Source organism: Pteropus vampyrus, unplaced genomic scaffold, assembly GCF_000151845.1.
Source record: "Pteropus vampyrus isolate Shadow unplaced genomic scaffold, Pvam_2.0 Scaffold447, whole genome shotgun sequence".
NCBI lineage: Eukaryota > Metazoa > Chordata > Mammalia > Chiroptera > Pteropodidae > Pteropus > Pteropus vampyrus.
Window position 1 is genome coordinate 558,639 of NW_011889228.1, and position 11,766 is coordinate 570,404.

Below are 11,766 nucleotides of genomic sequence, written 5' to 3' on the forward strand. Positions count from 1 at the left end.
CTCACCATCTGAAAAGGTTTACTTGATTTCTTCCCTGCTGAGTCCACGCAGTTATGCAGATGTAGATATACACACCTGTCCATCTGCCCGAACCGTCACATGATTCTCTCAAGCAAACTGTACTGGCTTCATTGAACCGGAGTATGAGAATAGATGAGCATAGAAAATATCAGGGTACATGATAGGTTTTAAGGGGAAATGTCGTCTTTTGAAATGTCAAGTTTTATGTTTGCATACCAGACTATAGTGTACAATGTGTATTTTTATGGTGGGTGGAAGTGTGGGGGCACAGATTTTTTTTTTTAAGTTGAAGAAACCCTCTATTCTGCTTTATATATAGTAGATGGTAAATTTTTTTTTTTTGAATAAACAAGTGAGTATTTGAGTGAATGAAAGGATAGATGGGTGAATGGATGAAATAATATTAATATAGTAGTTTCAAAAGAAAGTGTTTGAGGGACGTGTGTGTTTCCGAAGGTCGTCTGGCCAACTTCTAAACTCATAGTGGTGGACTCTGTTCTGTCCTTTGTCCTCCTCAGCACGGGTGCTCTGCAGTCCCTTGGTTCTCGGCCTTCAGCCTCGAGGCATCTGAGAGCACCTCATTATTCACTGATATGGTCACCTGCCCTCCCCTTCACCAGACCTGTGTGTGAAGAGGGGGTCAGGTTGATGCTTAGCAGTGGGACGCGGTCTTAAAATCTACGCTCCCTTTATCTATGAGTCTGTATAGCATCTGTCACCATGTCACAGGCAATCATCTTCTCAAATTCCAAAGACGAGACTCATCAACTTTTCAAAATTCAGGAGCTCCCATAATCTTGACTTTGTAAATTTAATGGACAAGAATTGATAGCGCTAAAGACAAAACAGCTTTGCATTCAGCCCAATCTGGATTTGAATCCCGAGTCGCCTCTTCAGCCTTGGGTGGCCTTGGGTGGCCTTGGGCCCACCAGCCGGTCTGGCTCTTTTCTCCTTTGCACAGGTGGGTAACAGACCTAGCTCGTGGAGTGGCTGAAGGTTTAAAGGTGATGTGTGGAGCACCTGATGCAATGCTTAGCACCTCTAGGTGCTCAGTTGTCATCATGATCATCCTCCTTGTCACTGAGGCTCTGGCACCCACTAATCACACCTCCGGGAGACTTCTTCGGTGGTCAGCCTGGTACTGCTCCTCTATGTTGTTATTCCAAAGGGACGGAGGCTTGAGCAGGGCGGTTGGCAGCCATTGCCAGTCACTGTGGCTGTCTGGTGCTCGTCCTGAACTTGGCCATAGCAAGGGGTGGGGCATGGCCAACACTGGCGCGAGCAGACCCGGTCTGGTTCCTTTAGGGATTTGTGCTCCGAGAGGTGGCAGAGGCAAATGAAAGTGTGCAAGAGAAGACAGCACTCCCGTGATCTTGCTGTGTCTCCAGCAACACACTTAAGGATTACCCCACTATAAATCATGAGCACCCAGGAAATAAAACCAGGGATTTGAAGTGAGCCCACACAGAGTGGGTTTCAAAGCCTTTCCAAGACAGTGTCACAGAGGGTAGGGGTCTTGGGGACAAGCAGGAACACCGTCATGCCAGGTCACGTGTGAAAGCCTAGATTGTTCAACTAAGTAAAGCAAGTTTAGGAAATCTCAAGAATTTTCTTTTTTTTCCCCTATTCATATCTTTATATTTGTTAAAAACCTCAGAAGGAGAAACATCTTATTTCCTTAAAATTAGTCATCAAATCAAACTAATAGTTCTCCTATTTTATTAAATTTAAGTGACATATAACATTTGTTAATTTCAAGTATACAATGATTTGATATTTGTATACAATGCGAAATGATCACCACAGTAAATTTAGTTACTATCCACTGCCTCACATCGTTCCGTTTTTTTCCTCGTGATGAGAACTTTTAAGATGTACTCTGTTAGCAGCTTTCAAATATACACTACAGTGGTTTTAATTATAGTCGCCGTGCGGCACATCGCATCCCATGATTTATATCTTGTAACTGGACATTTCAGACACACTTCTTGGCTACCTCTTTTGTTCACCATCCTTCCTATAATTCGGCCAAAACACAAGAAATGTGGCTTGTCAGGATAGCCCTGCCCCTAGCCTGTGCTTCTAAAAGTCACTTAAACGTGACCCATCATTGCTTTCTATGACATGTTGACAGTCAGACCCAGTTTTACTTCTAACATACATAACGAATGAAATATAAGCATTGACTGTCCACGCCTCTGGGTGTATACGACATGTCTCAGTGACGCCACCGTGGTTTAAGTGTCCATTGTCCTTGCGATGAGCCGCAGTGGGAGCTGAGTCGGGTGTTGGGTTTTGTCTGGATCCACAGTCTGTTGGCATCAAATGTCAATGGGAAGAAGAGGAGTAACTTCTAACTCACCTAAGACTTAGAAGCAAGTCATTATTTCTCTCCTTTGATTGAAACTCGGAATAAGGCAAAGATGTGCGTAACTTCAGAAGAAGAAAGCCCGCCTAACTTTCTTGTCCTTTAGCAGAGCCCGTGACCTCCTTGCGGTGTCCTGGGTTTAAGGAAAAGTGACGTGGACATGGAGGTTTTGTTGTTGGGAGTGCCTGAGCCTGGTAGCCCTGCTCACAGAATAGCCCATGACCACACACAGGTGGGCTCTCATGGATGTCCCTGCGTGGCGCTTGGGGCACGGGCGCGGGGTGACAGACACGTCCTCACAAAGACGCCAGCCGCGTGTTACACCGGAATGCAGGCTTGACAGCAGCGTAACGTGATCCCGCTGGTTCGCCGCCATAAAAGAAACAGGGAATTTCTAAACTAGAAGCAACATGACATATTTTCTTGGTGTGCAAGAGAATTCTTTAGAGAATGCAGGATGCCACTCTCCCTCGCAGCATATGCCAGGGACCTGTAATGAGCTGTGTCAGGCCGTAAGCCCGGGCCTGTGCAAACAGCCGTGGTGGCACCGGCATCGAAAGGCCCGGCGCTCAGCTACTGCCAGCAGAACTGCGCGCTGACGTCGTGCCAGGGTTGGGCAGTAACGTCTGTTGACAAACCTTCATTCCTTGGCCCTGTGTCTTAGGATTCCAGCTCTTCCTGGGTGCCGATGTCACGGGGCTGGCATCGGGACAACTCTCGCTAACCCCGTAGTTGAGCAGGACACCGTGCTATAATGATGACACCACCACCAAACTATATATGACGAGCTGTTCTAGTAGTTTTAGTGAATTCGATTGTGGCTCCAAGCAAGCAAGGCCTTTGGCACGTGAACTGCACATTCAGCCCGGTGGCGCCTCTTGTGATTTTAGACCAGGCGTGATGAGAGGTTAGGGTACAGTCTACTTGAAGTTATCAAAGAGCTTTGTTTTTCGCCGCTGGCCCATATGGAGGTTGGTCATTCAGCCATAGTCTTATGTTTCACCTCTTCAGATACCCGAGTCATCTAAAGACGTCTAGATATCAGAAATGATCAGCTCCTTTAACCGGGACGCTTCTTAATATTTAAGGAATCTGTGAATTAAGAAACTCCGCAGTAATTGCAGGATGGACTCACGGCCTCTCGTTCAGTGTGGATCTTTCCATGGTGGATTTCTGTAAAACCTATATTTAGCCGTGCTCACGGCCCCGTAGCCACTCACCAGCTTCAACCACGTGATACTTCGTAACGTTTCGGTATGACCAAACCTGCAAGTTGGCGGCTTTCCTGCACTGTCGTGTGTGCCAGTCTTCCTGCGTTGCATGTCTGTTGACTACGGCCGTGTCAATGGCAGAAACTCCAGCTTTATTGGCTCCCTGCCTTGCGGGTTCAAGTGAGCTTCCGAAAGGACAGCTAGCTAGTGTGTTTAGCCAAACTCCTCTTTAAATAGAGGCCTCTCTGGCTTCCACAGACCTAATAAGGGTAACGTAAAGAGAATAAACATGATTTCTAGATTCAGTTCCCTACTGAGTGTCGCGATAATCAAAGTGATATTTATGCTACACTTGACAAAGTACTGGCTTAGCTTCCAAATTATAGATAAATAAGGAACTTTTAAATAGTTCTTTCTTAGCATAGCAGCCCAGCCTGGCCCTCCTTGCTTAATCTTGTAGGCATTCACCGGAAATCTGAAAACTCAACCCAGAAACAATATAGTAACAGTAGCTAAAACCAGAGAATTGTTGAAAGGTGTCATTTAGCTGCTTTTTTCTGTACACCATCCAACTCGTAGTTAGTTTTCCTTAATGTGAATCTTCTTGGAGTCATAGATAAAAAGCCTTTCTTTTGCAGCTGTTAAAAGGGACTTTTTCAGGTGAGAAATGAAATTTAATGCACCACGGTGGTAAAAGTTTGACTGAACCTTATAGCAAATAAACCATGTGAAAAGTAGCATGAAATAATGAAGGAGAACCAAGGGCTTTCTATTCCAACTTAATGGTAGCCAATTCAATTCATCTACAATAAGGCCGTCACTTTTATGAGATTATCAAAGTTTCTTCTTTTGGAAAGTATGAAACCAGAAGAAGGTTATTCCTGAAGTTGTTTTCAGTCTAGTTTCCGGGTAAAAAGGGCTTCTTTTTACCCTTTATAGACATAATTTTTTAACACAAAACCTCATTTGGAAATAGATCATCATATTTTAAAGTGACGGAAAATGCCAGTAAAAATCAGTTCAGTGATATGACATAGAAATTAGCACCTAAGTCCATTCCTACATCCACCGTGATGTAATATTGCTATGTTTCCACACGGCGTTTTGCATTTTGACGTTACTGAAAGTCCTTGGTACGATTTTAGGCGGCAGCGGTCTTTAGTGTTGTAGTAACCTAACCAGCACAAGTTTTGAATTCTGCAGGCCATGCTAAGAATAATACTAAGACATGTTGCGTTAGGTGATTTTTTTTATTAGTTTCAAGTCTGCAGTACATTGGTTAGACATTTCTGTAGTTTATGGAACAATCCCCCTGATGACTCTCTCTTCCCTCTGGCTCTACACACAGCCCTTACCTTACTGCCGACTGCGTCCCCTCTGCCGTGCTCCGCATCCCCGGGACCATCTATCAACTACTGATTTGTACTTCTTTAACCCTTCACCCCCATTCTTCCAGCCCCTCAACCCTCCTCCCCCTGGCCATCACCAGATTGTCCTCTACATTTGCGAGTCTGTTTTCGATTAGTTTGTTCTTTTTTGTTCCTTAGAGTCCGCATTTAAGTGAAATTATATGGTGTTTAGTTTCCTTTGTCTGACTTATTTCGCTCGGCATAAAACACTCTCTAAGTCCATCCATGTCATTGCAAATGGTAGGATTTCATTTTTTTTTGTTGTTGTTGTTATGGCTGAGTAATATTCCATTGTATATATGAACCATAATTTCTTTATGCAGCGTCTGTTGATGGGTAGTTAGGTTGCTTTCATATCTCGGCTATTGTAAATTGTGCTGCCGTGAACATAGGGGCGCATAGATCTTTATGAATTATTGTTTTGGTTTTCTTGGGCTAAATGCCCAGAAGTGCAATTACTAGGTCAAAAGGTAGATCCATTTTTAATTTTTTGAGACATCTCCACTCTGCCTTCCATAGTGGCTCTACCAATTTGCAATCCCACCAACAGTGCACGAAGGCTCCCCTTTCCCCACGTCCTCGCCAACAGTTGTTCTTTGCTTTATTAGTGATGGTCATTCTACGGGTGTGAAATGATATGTCATGGTGGTTTTAATTTGCATTTCTCTGATGATTAGTGACCTGGAGCATCTTTTCATGTGTCTATTGGCCCATCTGTGTGTCCTCTTTGGAGAAATATCTATTCAGGCCCTCTGCCCATCTTTTAATTGGATTGTTTGTTGTTTTGGTGTTGAGCCATGTGACTTCTTTATATGTTTTGGTATGCACCCTTTATTGAATGTCTCATAAGTGAGTATGTGGGTCTGATGAAGGACCTAGAAAAGGAATATCTAAAGAGGCGGGAGGAGAAACGTTGCGAGTGGAATGATTCAAGTACCAAGAAGGGAGTAATCAGCAGCGTGTCACTGAGGCCGAAATGTCCCAAAAGAAACGTGTTGGCAAATGGCCACCATATTTGTGGTTTGGAAAGTCCCTGGGACCCCTAAGGGCACTTTTTTAGTGGTGACAGAGAAGTCAGCTTGCAGGTGGTCGAAGAAGGAATTAGGGGAGAGGGAGGACAGGAAGCACAAGTTACTCACCGAAGAACCCAGGTGAGATGGGAGTTGGAGGGAGACGGTCGCCAGAGGTGGGCATGTGTTCAGGGCTGGCTCTGATGAGAAGGTCCAAGCATGTTGCTGGCCGGGAAGAAGAGCCAGCGGAGGGAGGCTGGCCGGCGGGGGGCGAGGAGCTGGCTGGCTGATGGGGACGGCCCCAGGGGTGGAGCAGGGAGGTTCCCCCCCATGTGCACCAAATGTCTCCTGGACATCACATGCACACTTAGTGGGACATATCAGGATGAAAAAAGTAAAAATGCCAACAAAGTAGAATGCAATCCAGAAACAGGTGAGTGAAGGTGGCATCTTCCATGTCTCGTACTTTTGTCCACTTAAAATGAACTTCGTAGCTAAATTTAATTGCAGTTTCCCGTCTACTGTTCAAACACTGCATTTGTCCTTAGGACTGGTCGATGTGGCAGAGAAATGAGCCTCACTGACGTGTGCAAAGCCAGCTGCAAACAGGGCAGATTCTCTCAAAGCATTTTTCGTTTTTAATAACATTGCTGGAACATTCTTCCAGATTTGGATCTGCCTTCGTATTTCATGTCATCGGCCACTACACAGCGTCTTACTCGCTAGCACCTTTAACTCAGTGGAGCTACTCTGTCCTTCTCTGAATTGTGAGATCCCCCCACCCCCTCACCGATATTTTGGGTGAAAATCAGCATACATTGTTTTAAGGAAATTTCTATGGGTAACTGAATAAAATGAAAGGGCAACCGTTGGGTCCTTTCGAATGAGCGGCCGTCTGCACAGGTCGCTTAGGGTCTGGGTGGCGCTCACTCTTCTTATCAGAAAGCCGGAGAGGATGAAAGACCAGCATCCGTTCGTACCTGCGGGCGAGCTGGGGCAGGCACCAAGCAGGCTCCAGCTTCCACCGGAAGTTCGATGATCCCTGTGGGTCGTCCAGATGGCCAGGCTGTATTTCCAGGATGATTCAGACCCCGGGACCCTGGTGGCCCCTCGTGCCTGGGGAGACTCGTGGGGAGAAGCAATGCGCGTGCAGACCTGTGATGCCTGTGATCTCCTTAGATCTCCCTAAGTCGAGCCCAAGCGTGCGCACAGACGAAATCCGAAGAGAGAAAGCCATATCAGACATGGGGAGCCCTAGAACTCCGTGTTTCTTTGGTTCGGGCTAAGGACGGTGCCCACCGCCATGTGCTGCTGGTGGTGGGCAAATCGCTTCAGCGGCGTTTCAGATCTCGCCCCCAGCTCAGAAGGGCACTGTCACCAGGGGCCCGTGGGGACAGGGCAGCGCGCTCTCATTGTCCTGTGTCGTGGTGACGAGAGACCCCGATAATGGTAGCTCAGGCCTGAAAATTCTTTAAGTACTCAGAGTAGACGTGCATGCTGTCAAAGATCCTGGCCGATGACGTCGGAACCCCGCGTCAGGTCCACACAAACGTGCCTTATGAGCAAAAACACTGTAGTTTCAAGACTTGAGGAGTTTGTGGTGGCGTTTTTTTGGTTTTGTTTAGTTTTTTAATGTGGGTTCTTATCACATCCTGCCATTCCATTAAAAGGTCGCCTCCAAGTTACATATTAAGAATTAAAGTCATTGAAATAACGTTCGGCTTATTATTTTTAAGAGAGAAGGGCGATCACTCTTTGTAATGTGTTTTCCTGCCTTCTGTAATATGGCTTGCTAGTTACAGTCGGAAGCATTTTTAAATTAAAGCTTTAATTAGTGTCACTGCGAGGGGTGCTTCCGGGAAAACACCCGGAGCTCAGTTCCGGTTCCTGAAACTTATGAAAGATGACAGCCTTTTTCATCTTATCTAATCCCAGGAATAATGATGCTAGCGATTTTAATAACCGCGAGGGCTCTGTGCCATTCATTGCTCAGTTCTCTGAGGCATATTGGTGTTATTTATCCCTATTTGGCCTAAAAGGTGACTGAGGCTTAGACTAAGGTCCCTATGTTGTAAATAAGGGACCTAGGATTCAATCTCACACCGCTCAGATTCCAGCCCACATACTGAACTGTTGTATTATTAATTAAAAGACATTGAAATAGCACCTTGATCAAGGCCGATGAGATATTAGACAAATTGCATAATCTCACATTCACTCTCGTGGCGTCGCTGGGTTGCGTGTTTATTGAAATATCTCCGAGGGTGGTAATAATTTGGAGCTTTTTCAGTTAGTGAAGCCCTACCTGCATGGGGCACACTTGGGATTTTTTTTTAAGCAGTAAAATGGTGGAGTAGAAAGTGATTTATTAAATGGGCCCCCTGTATCCCACAAATAAAACCCTTTTGATACAGAAGACTCTCTGTAGACAGGTCTAACTGTGTGTCCGGTCGTGTATGGCCATCCCTTCTCTTAGGATTACAGAAAGGCCCAGTGTGAAGAGACTAGAAAGTGTAAATGTAGCTAGTATACACCAAGATGTTTACGACTGAGTTGGAAGTCACTGGCCTTCCTCTCCGACTCAGGTACATAGGGACACAAGGGCCTTTTAGAAATTGTGTTTTCTTAGGGGAGGGCGGGGCGGTTGAAATGTCCCACAGTGTGGAAAGCACAAACAGGGGCCTTTCTCTTTTCCGATGGAAATGCTCGACACCCCTGCAAGGTCACTCAACGGGACAGAGCCCCTCTGGACGGGTCGGGACACCAGTGGTCTTTGATTCGGGGGAGGAAACTCGAAAGTAGAGAGGAGCAGGTGCGGGCTCTGGGCTCCGCTCAGCAGGCGAGGTGTTTGCCAGCAAAGCCTGTCTGAGTGGGAAGAAGCGTGGGGGGTCCCTTCTGTGATGCCCCTCGGAAAAGATCAACGTTGGATAAGTGCTACCAAAATAAGTTTTGGGAAGTGGTTTATTCCATCTTGAGGAGGGAGACATTGTAAGATTTTGGGTTAATGACCTCGGAAGCGATGTATTATGTCCTTCTGTTATTTTAGTTTTTGTCGTTTAGTTTTTAATGGAGAATTTCAAACACCTACTAAAGCAGAAAGACAGCGTAGTGATACCTACCATCGTCTTCGACAGCTGTCAACTCGTGGTCAGTTTGTCACACACTCCCTACACCTCCCCCCAGTCTTATTTGAAGCGAATGCTAGAAGCCATATCATTTTCATCTCTTCGTGTTTCAGCAGGTATCTCTAAAAGAGAAAGATCTTTTAAAAATAAAACTGCAGTACCCACACCTAAAAAAATTAACAACTCCATAACATCGTCAAATAGCTAATTACTGTTCAAACTGCCAATAGTCTCACGAATGCCATACTTTAATAGATTCCTTGAATCGGGATCCAGATGGAAGCCACACATTGCAAAAATCAATGGGACCGCCCTCCATTTCTCTTTTTCTCCCCCTTGCAACTTCCTTAGTGAAGAAATGTCTCTCACTCTGTTTCCTTCGGGCTGGATTTTGCTGTTTGCATCCCTGTGGCATAATACACAGTTTTCCTGTACCTCCTTCCTAATGCTTGTATTGCCTAAAAATTAGAAATTATATCTAAATGCTTGGTCAGATTCAAGCTTGATTTTTTTTTCTTTTTTTTTTTTTCGGTCATGACTGTTTTGTAGCATTTGCTTTCATCAGAAGGGACTCGACGTTAGTTTTCTCTCTTTCGTGCCGTCATCGGCCATTGAGGTTCAGTGCCAGGTCTCCCGCCATTTCTGGTTTGCCCATCTCTTTTGTTCTCTGTCACCTCGTGAGCTGGGGCTTCTGGGCAAGGCTGGGTCACAGACCAAGGTCTCTTGGCTTTGGGCTACTAAGAATTTTCGGCAATCCATCACCTCAGAATTAGGTTTGGTTTTTAAAACTCATCCTCACAAATTAATCATTCAGTCTATGGCCACGCCACCCTGAACGAGTCCGATCCCGTCTGATCTCGGAAGCTAAGCAGGGTCGGACTTGGTTAGTACTTGGATGGGAGACCCCCTAGGAAGACCAGGTGTTGTAAAATATAAACAAACAAACAAAATAAATACGGGATTATAAACTGACAAGGTCCTTGTAATCTGTGAGGTCAACCAAGGGTTGCCTTGCCTAAAAAAAAAAAAACAAAAACAAAAACTAATCATTCAGCTCAATTAATGGACTTTTAATAAATAAATAAATACAATAGCACCAAAACAGAAAGACAAATTCCAAAAGTACGCAGGCGCAGCATTCCTACTGAACAACCGGACCGTCGTTTTGGGCCTCTCTCGCGATCGTCCATTTCCACCGCTCTCACAGTACCCGTTGTCGATCCTCTGTGAATTTTACTTGACTACTGATGTCACGCCCTCTGAGAACCAGGCTGTCTGGAATGTGCGGACCTTAGCTTCTTGCCGACCTCGGATGCCTCCCCCGGGAGGACCTCAGGGAGAACCACGCTCTGCCATCCTCTTTTCTCAAGGGCCAAGAGCCTCACCGGTCTCTGCCCTGGATTCAGATGGTGTCTTCCGAGCTGAGCAAATTCGCCTCCCTCCTTTCCTCCTTCCCTCCTTCTTCATTTTTCATTCAGCATGATATTCTCTCCCCCACGTCTAACCACCTGACACTAATAAAATCTAATCTCGGGCATGGAAAACCGTGAACTTGACTCTCTCCACCTAAAGCCATGTCCCCAGAAGTGTGGGGATGTGTTCGGTCAATTAACAAACCCTGATACGTTCCAGCTACGTCCCGGGAGTGTAGGGAGACGGACAAAGCCACAGCTCCACAGAAATGCAGACGAGAACAGATGCAAACCGAGTGCCATGTGACAAGTAACCGGTGACGCTGCCAGGGAAAACTGGGGAAGGGCTTAATCTGGGAAGTGACATTTAAACTAAGTCTTTGGAGAATATGATTAAGATAGCGTGTTAGTGTAAAAACAGTTAAGGAAAACATCACGTAAAGGTACGTGGGTTTATTGAGGCACGAACCCAAGTTCCTGGTTAACGGACTTGACTCTTGTGTATGGCAGCAAGGTCCCATGTTACGTTTGCCCACTAAAGAAACTGAGACTCGCAATCTGTCATTCCCCACACACGTATGCAGCTATGCGTGAGCATAAAACATCACATTTCTCAGCATTCCCGCCCCATTAGTGGTGGGAGAAAGAACTCTGGGGTGTGGGCAGTGTAAGCATGTTGTAGGTCACGGTCACCTCCCTTCCTTCACTGTGGCAGGGTCTTGTCCTTCAGGTTGGGAATGGAGGACCGCAGTCCCCAGGGTGTGGGCTCCTGAGCGGCTGCAGGGGTCTGCAGGTCCACATGGGTGCCAGGCCCTGTGTCTTGGCCGAGTCATCTGTGGTCCCCCATGTAGAGGTGTTGCCATCCTTCCAATGTATGTAAAAATAAGTGTCGTCGTTGTGGTATAGGGCCATTAAAAGTGTCACTGAAGTCACGGTGCTCACTCTGTCATTCTATATGGTTTTTGAATAACGCGCTAAAATAAAATTGTTGTCTCGTGTGTTTGAGGGTGTGAGCGTGTGGCCTGTGCTTAGGAATTCCTTGAAAGTTTTTAACATTAAAAGGGGCCTTTTTTTAAAGATAGATGCTGTTGATGGTCCAACAGCAGTGTGAATGGACTTAATATCGATGAATTTTACACTAAAAATGGTCGTAGTGGTGAATCTTACATTGTGTAATGCCACAATGAAAAAGCCTATAAAAAAATTTTTT

The 11,766-nt window shown here is 45.7% G+C and overlaps 1 protein-coding gene and 1 pseudogene across 3 annotated transcripts in view; both read left to right on the forward strand.

The window, feature by feature from the left end:
- The window catches only part of FRY (FRY microtubule binding protein), a 286,799-nt gene that overhangs the window by 112,220 nt on the left and 162,813 nt on the right, over positions 1–11,766 (forward strand). The window lies entirely within an intron of this gene.
- LOC111732350 lies at positions 9,958–10,076 on the forward strand (annotated as a pseudogene).